At 50.2% G+C, this 18,847-nt stretch overlaps 1 long non-coding RNA gene across 2 annotated transcripts in view; it reads left to right on the top strand.

Annotated features, from left to right (window-relative positions):
- LOC107970337 (uncharacterized) overlaps window positions 1-11,057 on the top strand; it is a 109,844-nt gene extending 98,787 nt beyond the window's left edge. For both annotated transcript variants that reach the window (XR_008541886.1, XR_008541887.1), the window contains exon 5: window positions 4,033-11,057. This is a non-coding gene — a long non-coding RNA (uncharacterized LOC107970337). The remainder of the gene's footprint in view (window positions 1-4,032) is intronic.
- The last annotated feature ends 7,790 nt before the right edge of the window (window positions 11,058-18,847 follow it).

Below are 18,847 nucleotides of genomic sequence, written 5' to 3'. Positions count from 1 at the left end.
CACCCTACTTGTTCCACAGAAAAAGACTGGGCTGACACTGCAAAGAGAAAGAGAGAGATACATACAGGTGACAAGATGATGAGGCAGAGACTGGGAAGAGAGAGAGAGAGAGAGAGAGAGAGAAAGAAAGAAAGGAAGGCACCCAGTCCCCTGTTTCTCTCCAGATTCACACACCATCCCCCTGTCAGTCTTACTCAAGCAGGGCTCAGATCCTGAAGTGGGACCCCCATCACCTCTGTGGCCAATAGCTGGGGGGCCAGCCAGCATCTGGGTTTGGACTGGGACAGGGGAGGGTTGTTGGCTCAGTTCCTCTTGGCCTGAAGCCACGAGCCTAGCTTGTTTGTATAGTCCTTCAGGCTTCTTCTCCATATCTTGGTGTTTTTGGCTCTAAGCTAGCTCCCTCCCAGCCAGGGGAGGAGATAATTCCACTCGATCTGGGCCTCTGAGGCACTGGGAAGGACGTCAGGAAATAGCAGGAGCATTACGCACCTCTCCACCCTCCACCGTCCAATCTCACTTTCATAATGTGTGGAAAAGGAACGGGGTTGCAGAGGGAGGCTTGAACACTTGGAATTGCTTCCTGTTTTCTCTCGAATCAGTCCTTTTCCCCAAGACGCCGTTGCTGGGCCTGTTGAACCCTGCCTTCTGGTAGGTGTGTGCGTCGCATGTCTACGCATGCCCATGCAGATCTGTGTGTGCACATGTAGGTTACGGACTCAACGAGCCAACCAACAAACAGACCTAGGAGAACCCTGGAGAGGGACTCCTTTTTTCCTTGAACATGCTCTTTACTCTTGCAACCTCCCAAGAAAGAAAAAAAGGAGTTAGCTTACGTGCCTCTTCTTCCAAAGGTCAGTCACCAATAGTAGTTTCCTAAGGTGTCTGGGTAAAGCCTTCCCAGATGCCACAGGGACCTTCTTTGTCATATTCACATCTACACCTACCATGTTGAGTCCAAGACTCAGTACATAGTAAGAATGAATCCATTAATCAGGGCTAACACTTTAATTATAGAACAGAGAACAATATGGTCCAGAGAGGACAAGGACTTGCCCCAAACCATGGAGTATGTCAATGGCAAGGGGAAAAAGTGGAACCCAATGTTCCTGACACTTAGTACAGTTTATTTTATGTCATTATGCAAGATGCTCAAAGAAACTGACTATTACTGATCTCTGACTTTATAGTTTTAACTTCTTTGGAACAACCTATGAAGGAGGAATATTCGCCGTGTTACTGATGGAGAAACAGGTTCAGGGAGGTTTGAGCTGGCTCCAGGTGGAGGACCCAGAATTTGTCTTGAAGTGGCTTCTTCCAAAGCTTGATGCCTATGTTCGGTAGCACACAGAGGGCTGGTGGGGGCAGAGCCTTACCCAGCCTTGATCAGAACCTCTGAATAGGACTCTCTCACTGTTTAGGGTCTTTTAGAGAAAGAGATCAATGGCGTTCAACTGAAGCAGACTTAAAATCTACTCCTTTGGGAAGTTTTCTCTTAAGTGCAGTCTACTTTTTTCCAGAGCTCACAGAAAGTCCTCGTGCTGATCCTGGGAGAGCAACCAGCCCATGGGGGTCTGGACAGTGAAAAGCCCTTTCTGTCTAGGTATCAACAACAATTTCCAGTAGAGCCCTGGTGGGGCTGATGTGGCCCCATTGTTGGAAAACAGGGGAAGTGTGAAGAGGATCACAGAGTTACTGGTGGCTTGAAGTGTGGGGCACCCATTGCAGCCACCTTGAGGACCAAACCTGCTCTGAATCTCCCATTCTCGCATCCTTCCTGTGTGACACCCACATCCATGCACACATACACAATGGGCACACACACAGCCACTCACACGCACATGCCCTCTCCCATACCTGTGCACACATGTGAATATGCACACACCCCTAAGTTCCTACAGTAGACTGGAAGACTTTGGAATCTGAAACCTTGTCTTCACCTCTCTGTGGGGTTGCTTGGTGACCTCACCAATACCCAGCTGCTTTCATCTATAAAAGGGGGTAAAATTCCCAGGGATGAGTTGAGGATACAATGTAATATGCCCATCTGCTCCTTAGTATTTGCTGAAGTCATTATGTGACCGTGTTGCTCTGGGCTGCTGCCCCACCTCTCGCTTTCCTCAGTAGAGCCTACTGCATCCCTTTCTCTTAGGACAGTTGCCTAGTGCACATTCCTCCAGGTGACATCTGATTGGTTCAGTTCCTTCTTTCCACCCGTAAGTCTCTGGCTAATGAGTGGTTTGCACTAGGGCACACAACCATTGCTTTGTCCAATCAGTGTGTTCAGGGCCAGACAAAGGCTACTTAGGGAAGTAGGGGTGGTGGGTAGTCTGGCACCCTGAAACAAGCCTGGGGCAGCCAGTGAGAGGTGGAATTTCAAACCCTGCTCTGTCTCCTGCTAGCTGGGTGCCTTTGGACAAGTCCCTGGCATGAAGCTGTTTTGTCATTGGCAACGTATGATGATAATAAGGACAGCACTGTTTTCCAGCACCACTGTGCACATCCAGCTGCATAATTTAATCCAGACTGCCGGCACAGGGCCTGGCACCAGATACATTTTCAGTCCATGTGGATTCCTTTCATCTCCTGAGTTCAGGCTTTGAGTAGTTTGAGCATCCTCCCCTCTATCCTTTACCCAAGACAACCACCCGCCATGGACAACAGTTTGAACCGAGAGGGTTCATCTAATTTTAAGCCCTAGTGTGTCACCAATTTATTTTGGTCCATGAACTATTGCTCGCACCTGTTGGCATCTTGGAATGCAAACTCCTTCTAATTTTAAGCACCAGCAGGGGCAGGTCTAATTTTGGGTGGCCCTTGTGCCGGGGGCTCCCAAGGGAATTCAAGCTCTGTTGTTTGGAGCACCTGGGGTGAAGTGGGTGCCTTCCAGAATAGATTAGGGTTGTGATATGTTCAAGAGGGACCCACACAGTTTGTATCCACACAACATTAACTACAATTTTCTTCAGGACTTTTATTGTGGCAGGTCTTGTTCCAAGTCAAGTGCTTTTCATGTATTATTGGATTACTTTTACTTTGAAGTGTAAATCAGCCAACACGGAGTGCTTACTATGTGCTAGGAGCTGGAGATGCAAAAATGAATCTGACATAGTCCTACCTGCAGAGAACTCATGATCTAGTGCTCACAGGCAAGTTAAAAAAAAAAAAAAACAGTTATAGTGCAGTGAGATCAGAGAGCCGTACAGTGCCTGGCACCCAGCTGCCTTTGAGGGAATGTCCAGCAAATGAATGGAAGCAATGTTTGTGATAGAGACAAGATAAAGTTGCTGCAAGAAAGCAAATTCCCATTCTCCTTAGAAGATTAGCAGAAGGTTTCACAGAGGAAATTATACTCTGAGCTAAGTCTTGAAGAAGATAAAGTGTTTCTCCAGGTGGAGAAGGGAGGAGGATGTGGCATGTATTTTAGTGCTTCACCCACATTGCTCTCAGCACAAAATGTTTCTATGTGCACCTGGCCCATTCCAATGGCTAACACCAAATGCTCTTTGTCTGAGGGTTTTGCTGGTCACCAGAGTTTGTTTTGTCCTTGTGAGTGGTAGGCAGAGAGAGGCTGGGAATTAACACTCCCAGGAAGCCCTCAACTGCTAACAGATGGAGTTGTTGTATCAATACCCCAGCTCCCTCCCCACTCAGATGGAATAACATTGAGATGTATATTCTGCAGAATCTCCCAGTGTTCCCCAGTGGAATTGAGCCCTAGTTGCCCATGGTGGTAATTGCCATAGATAATGCATCCTGTATGGCTGGCTTCTTCCTTATCTCCTTTTCCCACTCTTCAGCAAGGGCTTTCTGCACATTCCGAGTAAACTGCTATTCATCTGGGGGCCAGCTTTTGGGAAAATCCAAATCAAGACAGTGAAAGAAGCATGGATCACCAATGTGATACATTCCTGAAATGTGATGAGTGATATATTGTCAATGATTAGGCTAGGTATCCATCATCATTGGCCATTCCCATTCTGATCTGGCTTGCAACCAGCCCGCTGGGGAACATCACCAAATCTTATTTTGCAGGTAAAGACTCCAAAGCTCAGAAGAGTAAGTTGACTTGCTCAGAAACACAGAGCCAGTGGTTGTGTGGTGCAGACAAGAAGCCAGGAGCCTGTGATTCAAGGCCAGGAATACCACCATGTCTTGCTGTATATCTTTCAGGGCTCTGTGACTCAGTTTTTCTGCAGGTTACTGTATGATTCTCTGGAGCAGGGTACAAGGTATGTTTCCACTGTGTGCCTCCCCTGTCCCTCACCCACAAGCCACCTTCTTCTCTTGGGGCAGCTGACACATCTCACAGGCCCTTGGAACAAGGTGGGGGACAGCCAGGAGGGTGTGTGTGTGTGTGTGTGTGTGTGTGTGTGTATGTAGGGGGGCGGCTAGTTTTGTGCCAGCAGCAGGTGCTGCTGTGCAAAAAGCTCCAGCCCTGCTGGATGGGGCCTGGATGTTGGCTTCTCTGAGTAGTAAGCAATCAATCGATGAAGTGTGGTTGAGTGCATTCAAAACGCTTGGGGAAAGTGGGGCTGGGAAGAGTCTCTATAGCATGATAGTATTTGAAGAAGCCAAAAAGAAGAGTAGGAACTTCCATGAGTAACAGGTTGGGAAATTTCCAAGGGAAGCTATAATGGGCATTTGTCTTTTCCCCGCTCCTGTCTGACTAATTTGTTGCTTTGGGATGCATCACCCCTCTCTTATTCTTAGCCCTGGGGTTGGGGTTAGAGTGAGAGTGGAACTCACTCTCCACTGCAGGGAGTGCCCTGATTGGCTTATACCAGTCATCATTTTCTACTGTCAAGTCGTAGTGATTGGTTCAAGGCTAGACCATGAGAGCCCATCACAAGCCAAGGAGATGCAAGAAGGCATCTGCTGGGATTTCTAGAAAAGAGATACTTCCTCTTTCTTCTACTTAAGAGTGAGAAGTAAAGATATAATCTCTGTGATAGATACGGTCAAATTGTTACCAGGTCAAGAGACTCTGGAGCCTCTGGGTTCCTTATAGGAGACACCTTGAAGCTTGCTGGATGCCTCAGAGGGAAGTGAGAGAGAAACAAGCACCAGAGAAGGCAGAGTGAGGAAACAGAGAAATTGGGACTTTGGAGACATTGTTTGAGCTGCTGGATCAAGCCTTGCCTGAAAGCAGCATATCTGGACTTCAACATGTAGTTAATATATTTCTCTTTTTTATTGGATGAGGGTTAGGTTTATTGAGGTATAATCTACTCATGGTAAAATCCACATTCTTCAGTGTATAGTTTTATGTATTTTGACAAACACATATAGTCATATAACCACTACCACAAATTGGAATATCAGACAGTTCCATTAACCACTCCCACCCCATCAAATGTTCTTATAGCCCCTCCCTGTCCTATTATTTTAAAAAAGATTTTGGCTTAGGCCAGTTCAAATTGGGTTTTCTGTAATGTGCATACCAAGTGTCTGACTAATAAAAGTCCCCAAGATCACCCCCTCCCTCCTTTCCTTCCTAGCCCCTTTTGGAAAAGATTAGTTAAATGTTTACCATGCCCCAGACACTGTGCTAGCCCCAGCCCTCAGTCCCACTCCTCTCTCCAGCAATCAGTTTGGGTATCCCCATTTAGGTTTGGAGGAGATGATTGCCAAGAGAATAACCTGGTTTGCTGGAGTGGGGCTGCTGGCCAAAATGCTGTTTGTCCCTTTCAGCCCCACTCTGAGGAGCTTCTGGGAGAGTTGGCTAGGTCTTTCCTAAGCCTGGGAAGCAGAAGCCGGGGCGGATTAACAATGCCAATTACTAAGATCCTGCAGTCGATGAAAGGCTGGTGTTTTGCAGCCACTTCCTTAGCTGGACAATGAGGGAGCTGACCTTTCTGTGCTCAATAAACCAATTGCCACTAGAGAGTAGGTTCCCTGGTGACCAGGAACCAAAAGCCAAGTTGCAGATATCATTTCTGGGGGGTGGTGGCAGGGGGAAGGAGAAAGGAGATAGGTGCTGGGGGTTCGGAAGCCTGGGTTTCGATCCTGCACCACTATGTGGCTTGGGGCAGTCACTCCCTGAGCACTTCTGCACTTAGTAGGCACCTGCTGTGTGCCTGGACCCTGTAGACCAATGTCATTTGTGGTCATCTTACAAAAGGACTCAGGGATGCAGAGGAGGAGACTGCAGGATCACTTTGTCCAATCCTCTGGTTGTACAAGTGGGGAAAGCAAATCCCAGAGAAAGACTTAGCCCCTGAAGGCTGCCCATGGGACGGTCCTTCCACAGTAACCTGTGCATCACACTTGGTGGTTTACAGAGCCCTCTCTGACCCACTCTGACCACAGTCTCCCCACCGTCCCCGAGGAGACTAGATCTGGAAGAGGATATTTCTTGGATCTGGTCACCTGGCAGAGATGAAACTCTGATGAGAGGCTGCCCATGCTTCACCTGCCTCCCTCCCCCTGAAGCACCTGATCCAGGGTTGGCCTGCACCAGGAGCACTTTCCTTCTCCCAGGAGGAGATCTGCCCTTCTCTAACTCCAACACTTTGTTAGAACCCTGAAGGTAGAGGAGCCAGACAGACCTGGGTTTGAGTCCTGACTCTGGCACTGATGGACTGCGGGACTCTGCCCTTTACCTTAAGATCTCAGGCCAGGTGCGGTGGCTCATGCCTGTAATCCCAGCACTTTGGGAGGCCGAGGTGGGCGGATCACGAGGTCAGGAGATGGAGACCAGCCTGGCCAACATGGTGAATCCCTGTCTCTACTAAAAATACAATAATTAGCCGGGCCTGGTGGCGGGTGCCTGTAATCCCAGCTACTCAGGAGGCTGAGGCAGGAGAATTGCTTGAACCCAGGAGGCAGAGGTTGCAGTGAGCCGAGATCATGTCACTGCACTCCAGCCTGGGTGATAGAACAAGATTCCGTCTCAAAAAAACAAAAAAAACTCAGGATTCAAAGAGATGGTGGATGTGAGGATGAACCTGCCCAGCCCTGCCTTACCTTAAGCCACGAATGTGAGGGCTCCAGATACATCTGTGGACGTGACTGAGACGCGCCTGGGCTGCCTTCTCATTTCTGGCCTCTGTGCTTCTGAGAGCCCTCTTCTCTCAATTGAAGCCCCCTTCCTACCCCTGCCATTCTTTTGCCCTTCCAATTCCTGTATCCCAGGAGTAAGGCTGGAGAATGAGTGGAAAGAAGACATCTTTGCTTGGGAATCTTTCAGATGCCAGCTGGCATGGGTTTCTGCCCTGGCTTTGAGCTGAGCCTCAGCAAGGACTGATCCCCTGCCTGCAGCAGGTAGGTCCTGGTCATGCCAGGGAGGCCCCTCTGTCTAGATGGGAGGGAATGTCCACATCCCACTGCAGGAAGACCCAGTAAAGGCCCATCTGTGTCCAGCATCTTCTGTGCGCTAGGGTTTTCCTCACTCAACCCTGATCCCAAGTTACATGGTTAGCACTCTTAACCCCATTTTACAGAAGAGAAAACAGAGGCTTGGAGAGACTTAACCACCATCCCAGGATTGCGCACAGAAACCTAGAGAGTGTTGGTACCTGGGTCCGATGTCGCAGCTGTTTCTGCTTTCTGGGTCACCTGGGCAAGCCATGCCCCCTTCTCTGGAGCTTTGGTAACCCAGAAGCACAAAAGGAGGCTGTGAGTGAACTAGTCAGTGGTTCTCAAGCTTGAGTGCACATCAGAAAGTTCTGGAGGGCTCGTTACAACACAGATCACCGGGCTCACCCCCAGCAATGAATTGCTGATTCATTAGGTCAGGGTTGGGGCCCAAGAGTGTGCATTTCTGACAAGTTCCAGGGAGATGCTGATGCTGATGGTCCAGGGACCACACTTTTGAGAACCACTTGGTTGGATGAACTCAGATTCTTTTGAGTAGTGACATTGAATGGTTTCTTCCAAGTACTGCTGAGTCCGCTGGTTTCCCTTGTGATCCGTGACCCACTTCCCCAGTGACTCTGCTCACATGGGTCCTGACAGATGATGTCCTGCGAGTTTTCTGGCAAACCCAGAGGAGAAGTCCAGAGAGTGGATCCGAGGGCTTTGCAGCAATGGAGTAGGCTTTCAGCAAACTCAAACATGGCACAGGTGAGACGATGGCATAGAGCTTCGGGAATCAATATTCTCGTGCAGCGTTGGAGAGCAGGGCTAGGGAGTGGCCAGGGGGGTCGAGGTGACAGCTCCTCGGAAGCCCCCACCCCTCCGCCACCCCATCAGGATTTGCGCTGCGTCTGCCAGGCTGCTCTGATATATTGGCCCTCTCTTGGGAGCCTCCCAACTTGCCATTGGTAAACAAAGCCTTTATTTCCCAGGCCAGTGGGGAAAAATTTCAGACCTTTATAATTAAGTGTCCCGGTGAAGGGCAGCTGCCGAATTCTGGCGCTGGGTGCCCGTCAGGCTGGTGATGGATGGCAACAACACATCATCCCAGCGGCAGCCCGGCTGTGAGCTATGGGGGTCATATATCACAGCAGGCCTGGCTGGTCTTCCCTGTACACCATGGAGGCCACAGTCGGCAGGCAGCTTGGGCTCTGTCTGGGGTTGGGGGTGAAGAGGGGCATGGGCTAGCCCGGGAGGCCCTTCCCTATCTTCTTATGGTTCAGATGAGGAAGCTGGGGGCCAGAGTGGGCTGAGGTCAGTCCCACACCTATTTTCTCCTGCCTCCAATACCCTCACCATCCAACCCCTCACTCTGGAAGACATTGAGAAGCCTAACTTGAGTCTATCCTTTTCCCCACTTCTTTGGTCCAACCCATCATCAACATTCCTGTTGTTTCTGCCCCCTAAATGTCTCCAGAATTAATCTACTTTTCTACTCATCATGATCACCATCCTTGTCTAAGCCACCACCTCTCCCTCTCTCTTGCTGTGCTCTCCTACTGTGGTTGGGATGGAATTGCCTGCTCCTGAAGGTGGCCATGTGACTTTGTCACTAGAATGAAGCAGAAGTATCAATGTGTCAGTTCCAGTCAAGACCTCCAGTGGCCTTGTGGCTTCCACTCTCTTGAGATTCTGCCATGGCTATAAGAAGGACATGCCCAGGCTAGCTTTCAATCCCAGGAGAGGATGAGAAAGCTAGGGGCAAATTTGCTCCAGCTAAATGCTCCAGCCAAGCCAAACATAGAGAAGAACACTCCCCAAGCCAACTACTGACCCCTAGAAGTGTGAGCTATAATAATAGATGATAGCTGTTACACACCATCAAGTTTTGGGATTGTTTCTTATGCAGCAAAGCTAACTGATACATGTTGTCTATAAGCCCTTGCATGATTTGGGCCCTTCTGACCTCTCCAATCTCATCTCCTGTCCTTCTCCTCTATAATTATTGCTCTTCCCTCTCTCAGGGCCTTTGCCCATATAGTGCTTTCCATCTGGACAGCTTTTGTCATGTTTTTCTTCCTGCCCTTTAGGTCTCAGTATAAATGCCACCTCCTTAGACCTTCTTGGACCATCCCATCAAAAGTTAAGTTTCTCAGTCTATTACATTCTCTATTTCAATCTCTTGTTTATGTGCTTCATAAAAGTTAAAATAAAAACAAGAACAGGCCGGGTTCAGCGGCTCATGCCTATAATCCCAGCACTTTGGGAGGCTGAGGCGGGCAGATCACCTGAGGTTAGGAGTTCGAGACCAGCCTGGCCAACATGGGGAAACCCTGTCTCTACTAAAAATACAAAAAAATTAGCTGGGCATGGTGTAATCTCAGCTACTCTGGCAGATAAGGCAGGAAAATCACTTGAACCTGGGAGGTGGAGGTTACAGTGAGCCGAGATTGCACCATTGCACTCCAACCTGGGTAACAAGAGTGAGACTCCGTCTCAAAAAACAAAACAAAACAAAAACCCAAGAACAACTTAATTATTTTGTGTTTTCGTCCTTGCTGTTCCTTATTATTATTATCATTTTCTGTCTCTCTTTTCTGCTGCGGGTTCCATGATGGCCAGAGCCAGCTCTTGGAGTCTCTCCTCTTCTTGCGTTTGTCCCTAGCACTGAGCTCAATGCCTGGACATAGTAGCTGCCCAGCAGGTATATGATGGCTAAATGTAAACTGGATGTCTCACAGTGTGTTCAGGATAGAGCCAGGATAGAACCTGGCTCTTCTGGGAGAGAACACCGGTGCCTGCTTTGGGCTGACAAGGCCTTTATGTGTGCATTAATGCTGTGCGATTGGAAGGGCTGGAGTTGGAGGTGAGAGTAAACCTACAGAAAGGGGTCATTAGGTGTGGTCTCTACAAAGCAGGGCAGGGGACATACACCTGTCAGGTCATCACTGTGTCCCTGGTGCTCACACCATGCCTGTCCCAGAAACAGGCTTCATAACTATTGTCAGATTAGCAGATGAAAGAGGTAGGTTCCTAACTCAGGGCTGAGATGGGCCTCCGGGGGCCTGTGACCCTTTGAAATGGTGAGCACACTGAAGAGATCACAGCTCTATGAGCGGCTATGTCACAAGACAGGTCCTATGGAGCACTAATGCCCTTCTGGTCTTCACAAAGTTAATCAGATCTCTTTCTTACAGACCTTTTCAGAGCCTTTAATATGCTAATAAACTCTGGGATTCCCAGAGGGGATTAAGAGTGCTGAGTTGCCCAGTGGTATTGACCAGGGGATGCTTTTATCAGTGACTATTTTGTGGAATTCTTGGTCTGCAGGACACACTGACCTGGAATCAGGTCACAAACTACTGTCTCACAGGTCAAATCCAGCTTCAGATATTTTTCACTAGGCCCTTGTAGGGTTTTAAAAGGCAATAACTCTTATTTAAACATTTTTATTTTTATTTTTAAATTTTTATTTATTTATTTATTTTTTTGAGACAGAGTCTCGCTCTATCGCCCAGGCTGGAGTGTAGTGGGGCGATCTTGGCTCACTGCAACCTCCACCTCCTGGGTTCAAGTGATTCTCCTGCCTCAGCCTCCCAAGTAGCTGGGACTACAGGCCCACGTCACCAGACCCGGCTGATTTTTTTTTATTTTTAGTAGAGACGGGATTTCATGTTAGCCAAGATGGTCTCCATATCCTGACCTCGTGATCCGCCCACTTCGGCCTCCCAAAGTGCTGGGATTATAGGCGTGAGCCACCGTGCCCGGCCAAACATTTTTAAAAACTAAATTTGCAGTTTTGCTCTAAGAAATAAGAAGTGTGCGTTCTGGGCCCACGTTCCTGCCTGGCGATAACTGTAGAGCAGGAAGGGCCTTTGCTCTGCTGTTTGCCACAGTTCCCACCATGCCCTACTGCCTTGCACTCTGTTCAGTTATATATTTACCTTCCTTGTCTGGCCCTAAGCCTTCTCAGTTTGCTAGCAGCGACCCAGAATGTCACCTGCCATCCCAGCAAGCTGAGCTTTGCCCTGGAGGGGCATGTGAATGTCTGAATCTCCTTACTGGCTCGGACATTTTCTAGGGAAGGAAGGGACCTCGAGGGATGGCTCCAGGGAAGGGTGTCTGGGCTTGCCTGGGGAGAGCAAACAGCTCCAGTGACAGCCCCCAGCCTGGGCAGGATAAAGGGAAGGGAGAGAAAGGGGCAGCTCAAATTTCCTTTTAGAGGTCTTTTTGCTGTGGGGGAGCAGGGGAGTGAAGGGTAAGGTTGGGGGTAGGGAGGTCGGTGGGGGTAGGGAGGAGGAACAGGGCCTGAGACTGGCTCATACCTCCCCAGAAGCTAATTGTTTTGCCTCCTTCTGTGTGAGAAGAGCTGGGCACACTACTAGGGGGAATCTTGAGCTCAGGGGCTGCAGCTGCTGACCCAGGGCTGTGACCACCTGGCTGGGGGCCTGGGGCTGGCATAAAACTGGGCACAGGGTCTGGGTCAAATTTCAGGATCTACATGGCCAGAAGTTCAAACTGAAACAGGAATATGATTGTCCTGAGCTATAATTTTGAATGCTTCCTATATTAGTATAGGTGTGTTAAGCCTTTAATAAAATTTCTTATTTATTTTATTTTATTTTATTTGAGACAGGGCCTTTTTCTGTAGCCTGGGCTGGAAGGCAGTGGTGTGATCATAGCCTACTGCAGCCTTGAACTCCTGGGCTCAAGTGATGAGATGATCCTCCTGCCTTAGTCTTCCAAGTAGCTGGAACTACAAGCACACACCACCACACCTGGCTCGTTTGTTTATTTTTATTTTTTTGTAGATACAGAATCTCACTATGTTGCCCAGGCTGGTCTCAAACTCTTGGGCTCAAATGATTCTTCCTGCTTGGCCTTCCAAAGTGCTGGGATTACAGACACGAGCCACCGTGCCTGGCCACGTCAAGCCTTTTGCGTGCAGTAGATGAGCGGTTCTCAAAGTGTGGCCCCTGGACCTGCAGCATTAGTATTACCTCGGAGCTCGTCAGTAACGCAAACTCTGAATGATAATTCTGAAGGTGGGGTCCAGCAGTCTGTGTTTGGAGGAGCCCCAGAGATGGTTCCTGTCTAGTTCATTTCACCCTCACCACTGTGAGGCAGGCAGTGCAGTGGCCTTGATTTTATAGATGCAGAAACTGAGGCAGAAGGAGGCAAAGTGACTTGCTGTGAGGACTGGAGCCCAGGCTGGTGTCAACCCAGAGCCCCAGTCTGGGACCCAGTAAGAAAACAAATTCCATTATTGGCAAAGCGCCTTTGATTTCCCATCCTAGGGACCGTCATGAGTACAATTGTGGTGATCAGGGGTAGAGGATAGCCCATTTCAGAGATGAGCAAACCAAGGGCCAGAGAGGCACGAGGAGCTGCTCAGTGGGGCAGGCCTAGAACCAGGGCTCCCAGCCTCCACTCAGTGCCTCTGGGAGGGAGACCCAGGGCTAAAGGAGGGCAGGCCACCCACTTAGGGAGTCTACCTAAGTCAGGCACACTCTACCTCATCTGTAACCCACTGACTGTGCCCATTTTACAGATGAGGACACTGAGGCAAGACAAATTGCCATGCTCAGAGCTCACCCAAGGTCTCACAGAGGGCAAGGGGTGGAGCAGGGGTTTACCCCCAGGAGATCTGGGCCTGAGTCTGCCACTCAGACCACAGTACCCCACAGCTTTGCTTGAGGAGGGGGCTGTGGCTGTCACTGCAGGGAATACTCCTCCCCTCCCAGTCAGAGATGCCCATGTGATGCTTCAGGTGTGCTCCACCCTCCTAGGGCCTCACACCGCCAAGGCTTTGCGCATGCAGCTCTCTCCACCTGGAGTCCTCCCTTATTTGTGTAATGAGTCAAACGTCCCCTTATCCTTCGAGGGTCAGTTCAAGTGTTGTGTTTGTTCTGCAGCCTTCCGTGGTCCTCCCTGAAGCCATCACCTTTCCTGGACAAGCTCCTAAATGGGCTCAGGGCTTGTACTCTCCAAGAAGCCTTCATGGAGGCCCCCATTCCTCAGTCTCTGGAACGTTCCTCTTGCTCCTTAATCACTGGTGCCTCAGACCCCTGTTAAAGCACGTTTCCTCCTGGCCCACAAGCTCTCGGGGGTGGGGGGCACACGTTTGGTTTGTCTTGTCCCCTTCTCCCCTGCCAGGTGTGCTCCTTCCATGCCTGGCACCCACAGGCCTCATGCTGAATGGCAGAGCAAGAGGAGGCCGGCTGCAGACCCCACTTGGGGCTGTGTCTGGGCTGGGCTGGGGGCGGCTGTGTGAATGGCCATCCTGTTTGAGCTGCTGCTGCTGTTCACGCCCGGCCCATGTGCTCATGTCCTGTGTGGGGCTTAGGTAATGGGGCAGCAGGTGGCGGAACAGGGACCCGGGCGAGGCTGGCCCAGCCCCGCTGCAGGATGAGCCGACTTTTCCAGGCCCCACTGAGCGCCGGTTCCTCCCACCGTCTGGCCCAGGTGCCAACACAAACATGGGGCTCTTCCCTCCGGGGCTCTGGCTGTGCAGACCAGGGTCAGAAAACAGCACACAGGGCTCCCTTCACCTTGCCCATGGGGATTAACCCTTTGTACCCTGCTCTGACCTTAGGCCTGGGACACTGCAGAAGGGCAGTTGAAGCCAGGTGACTCGGTTTCCCCCAGGGCTCCACAGGCTTCTGGGGATCTGGGGAGGTCACAGTGCTCTGTGTTTCTCAGGGCATTGCTTGTTCACCTCCTCACCTGGCAGATGGGGAAACTGAGACCTAGAAAAGAGAAGGTGGTCTCTTGCGGGGACTCTGTGAGCCCCCAGCTTCTACCCCGCTTCTCGTCTGTACGTTGGGCATGGAAGCAGGAATTCTGGACACACTAAACTGTTAGAGACCATCAAACCAAGATCATTCTGCCTGTGGGGAAGCTGAGGCGCAGAGAGGAAAAGGAACGTACCCAAGTTCCCATCGCTGGTTGGCTGTGGGGCAAGGATGATGATGATGATGACGATGATGACAACGACAACCATAAGAATAAAAACCAACAGTTCTCGTGCTTATTGTGCACTGGGGCCTGTTCTAAGTGCTTTATGATCATCAACTCATTTAGTCCTTACAATAGCCCCAGGAGGTAGGAATTTATTAGTATCCCCATTTGACAGATGAAGGGACTGAGGCACAGACAGGTTAAGTCACTTACTGAGGGTCACACAGCTAATCTGTAGTGGATCCATGATTTGTTCCCCCACAGCCTGGCCCTTGAGTCAGGGCTTCCATCAGTCACTCCTGTCTCCTGTCCAGTGTTACTTCCAGCTTAGTCCTCCTGGTCCTCTCTGACCTCAGGATCCTCATCTGTCCAGTGGGGATAAGAATCCCTCTCCTCCCTCCCTTTTGAGGCCACTCAGAGAAGCCAGGGAGCTCTTGGGAAGGAAAAGCATATTGCAAACTCTGAAGGGCTGTGCACCAGCCTAGGGTGGGCTTTGCCTCTCATTTGCACGTGCAACTGAGGATGATTTTCAGGGAGTTACCCTTTACACTTCCCCCTGGTGCCCTGTCACCACTAGCATCTTCTAGGGGGCTGATTCTCAGAGACATCCCAGTAGAGGGGCCACTGCGCAGCTTCAGGATCCTTCTGCCAACCCTATGTGGTGGGAACGATAATTGTCCTCTCTTCATCCAAGTCCCTACAAAGGACATGAACTCATAAACCATCATTCTGAGCAAACTGTTGCAAGGACAGAAAACCAAACACCGCATGTTCTCACTCATAGGTGGGAACTGAACAATGAGAACACTTGGACACAGGGTGGGGAGCATCACGCACTGGGGCCTGTCGGGGGGTGGGGGGAGTGGGGAGGGATAGCATTAGGAGATAATACCTAATGTAAATGACAAGTTAATGGGTGCAGCACACCAACATGGCACATGTATACATATGTAACCAACGTGCACATTGTGCACATGTACCCTAGAACTTAAAGTATAATAAAAAAAAAAGTGTCCTCTCTTAAGAGAGGCCCAGAAAGAGCTGATGGGCTGGGCATGGTGGCTCATGCCTGTGCTTTGGAAAGCTGAGGCAGGAGAAGCCCTTGAGGCCAGGAGTTTGAGACAAGCCTGGACAACATAGCAAGACCCTGTCTCCACAAAAAAATAAAAACGTTGCCAGTTGTGGTGGTGTGCACCTATAGTCTCAGCTACTCGAGGGGCTGAGGAAGGAGGATCACTTGAGCCCAGGAGGTCAAGGTTGCAGTGAGACATGATCGTGCCACTGCACTCCAGCCTGGGCGACAGAGTGAGACCCTGTCTCTAAAAATTAAACATAAAGAGGCCGAGCACAATGGCTCATGCCTATAATCCCAGCACTTTGGGAGGCCCAGGTGGGTGGATCACTTGAGGTCAGTTGTTCAAGACCAGCCTGGCCAACATGGCAAAACCCCATCTCTACTAAAAGTACAAAAATTAGCTGGGCATAGTGGCGCATGCCTGTAGTCCCAGCTACTTGGGTGGCTGAGGCAGGAGAATCGCTTGACCCCGGAAGGTGGAGGTTGCAGTGAGCCGAGATGGTGCCACTGCACTCCAGTCTGAGTGACACAGTCAAAAAAAAAAAAAAAAAAAAAAATTAAACATATAAAAAAGAGCTGATGGAAGAACTGCAGAGACAGGAAAGGCCCAAGACATTCCAGAAGTACAAATTCCTCCTTGTGGGAAGAGCTTTTGAGATGGGATGGGGGAGACATGGGTAGGAACTGAGGGGGTTGAGTTGTCACATGTTTGTTAGGGATTTGTTGGGGCCAGTGAGTTTAAGGACCCAGAGGGGGCAGTTGGAGGTGTGGCCTTCCTTTTTCAGTGCCTGGAGCCACCTATTAGTGAGCAGTTTGTATGAGAGCAGCGTAGGCCAGGTCCCAGGCACTGTGCAAGAAACAGGGATGACACACATGCTGGGAAACACCCAGGAAGGACCCATGAGCTGGGGTTACCTACCCCAGGGCCTTTTCATCACCTCCAATCTTGACAATTTCATTGGCGAAAATGAGATCACTCATTCATCCTGTGGAGGTTCAGTCCCCATGAGGAGCCACTGTGCTATACTATTTCCCCCTAAGTACATGGAACTCAGTTCCCAGTTATTTGTCAACAGAGGTGAGTTCAAAGCATCTTTTTAAAATTTTATTTTGAGACAGGTTCTTGCTCTGTCACCCAGTCTGGAGTGCAGTGGTGCAATCATAGCTCACTGCAGCCTCAAACTCCTGGGTTCAAACAATCCTCCTGCCTCAGCCTCCCAAGTGGGTGGGACTACAGGCCTGCACCACCATGCCCGGCTAACTTTTAAAAGTTTTTGTAGAGGTGGGGGTCTCACTGTGTTGCCCAGGCTGGTCTCAAACTCCTGGCCTCAAGCTGTCCTCCCACCTTGGTCTCCCAAAGCACTGGGATTACAAGAAGTTGTCTTATAAATTCACTCCCCATTGCCTATTGTTATTTTTTCCCTCTGCACCTACAGGAGTTGCAGGGCCCAAGGCTTCCTGGGCTGCCCCAGCCCAGAGTGACTCCACCATCAAGCTCCTTGAATTTATTTTGAATAATGGGCTATTACTTTCTGTGCTATTTTCCAGCGGAGGCCAAAATACATAGGCTGTGAGTTCTTCTCCTTAGTAGGGAGTAAGGCAAGTTTTCTTTCCTCATTTCTTAATATTTTAGGGAACCTCCCCCCAGCCCCACTTTTCTGAAGGGAAAAGAGGTACCCCTGACCCACCTTTAAAGGGATGGACCGAAGCGTTTGGCCAAAGTGCTTCCAAGAGAAGGTGAGCTGAGAAAACTATGGACTGGGGCATTAGATGACACCAAGAGTTCACTCACTGACTTGCCCATGTGTTTCTCAGCCTCAGTTTACCTCTGGAAAGATTTTCAGAAGATGCTCTCAGAGCTTCTTTCTGTTTGAGCCACTTCATAGTTCAAGATCACTTCACCAGCTGCTCCTTCTTTCCGAGCAGAATTCCTCCCTGCCCAGCACTGGGGCCTCAACTCACAGACTCCCGTGCCATCCTGCCTCCCAGTTGACCCTCTAGCTACCGTCACCTTCAGCATTTCAGAGCAGCTCCTCTGTGCTAGCCACACACAGGCGCTTGTACCCTTCTGTCATCTTAGTGGATAGTCTCAACCTCGGGAGGCAGGAACTAGGGGCCCAGTCAAGGTGCAAGAAGCCAAGGCTCAGAGGGGTGAGGACGTCTGTCCAAGATCACCCAGCCCTGGATGGCCGAACCAGGACTCATTCCAGAACATCCTGTCCATCCTGCCTGCTCCCCTCTTGCAAATGGTAAAGAAACAAAACATTGCCCAGCTTTTGCTCATCACTCATCACTCCCCCTTGCAGCTTCCGATTTTGGGGCAAAATGCAACCAACCAAACCAATCAAAAATAAATAAATAATAAATAACCCTCTTAGCAAAACCTCGCTGCTTTCTGTTCCTTCCAGAAGACCTGAGGATTCTTTTTCGGTATATCTGCAGGAGGTAGGGGCCCAGCTAGGGAGGATGGTTTGCTCTCCGACTCTTTGTGGCCAGCTCCCGGGGGAGTGTTTCTGAGGCCGGCTGCCTTGTAGGCCCCGGTGCCCCCTGCTGTAGCCCCCTCCTTTTCTCCAGGTCTCCTGGCAGGGCCCAGGGGGGCCTGGGCTCTCGTCAATGCATCTTAGCAATCGGAATGTGCCCTCTGACCCTGCCTTCACCTCCCCGTGAGTTTCAGAGAAGGTTCTTTTTTCGAAGCCCCTGCCCCTCGGCCTTCTGGAAACAAATGGAGCTTGATTCTGTCTGTGGGTGGCTTGCAAAGCTGCTGTTTGGGGGGTTACTTTTAAAAGAAGTCTTCTGAACCTCTGCAATGTTCGAAGGACTTTTATTTTCGACTGGGAGAATCCAACTGGTGCTTGGAATGCATGGTCGTCGGCTGTGAGAGGAAAAGGGATCTTGCCCATCTCGGGGAGAAAGAGGCGCTGGCTAAGCCCCCACCTGATAGCCCAGATTGGGTTTCTCGCTGACCTTTCATTCGATTCCAAGAGTCCTTGCAAGGTGGGCTCCCTTGGGGGCGGAGGTCCCTGATGACTTAGAAAGTCAGGGGCTACATTCCCTAGAACATGCCAGAGCCCTGAAAGGAGCCCTTGAGCTGAAGAGAAAGGGGCAGGGTGGGTGAGCTGCCTGAAAACCAGTCCAGCAAAACTTCAGAGCAGCCCAAATCTCTGGCTTTTCATCTCTACTGGATGAGAACGTCCTCTGAGTTGGGCAAAGAGCCTTTCTCAGTTTCCCTTGCCTTCCCATCAAAGCATATCTCTCCTGAGTCCCAGCCTGGCAGCATATTTCTTCTTGAGAGCTCCATCAGCTACATGAGTGAGGGACAGAGTCCCGAGGCCTCTGCTCTTGTCCCTGCCCTGCCACTCTGTGGCCTCGGCTGAGGGATGCCCCCTCAGGCATCACTCTCCTCATTTCCATAATGAAGAGCCAGGATCCTACTGTCTTTGTTCTAGATCAGGGCTTGGTACACCTTTTCTCTAAAACTGTTCTCTAAGGGCCTTTACACAGTACATGTTTTTGGAT

The sequence above is a fragment of the Pan troglodytes genome, chromosome 23 (genome assembly GCF_028858775.2).
Source record: "Pan troglodytes isolate AG18354 chromosome 23, NHGRI_mPanTro3-v2.0_pri, whole genome shotgun sequence".
NCBI classification, from domain to species: Eukaryota; Metazoa; Chordata; class Mammalia; order Primates; family Hominidae; genus Pan; species Pan troglodytes.
Note: the sequence above shows the minus strand (reverse complement) of the source record. Positions and strands in the feature narration are given on the sequence as shown.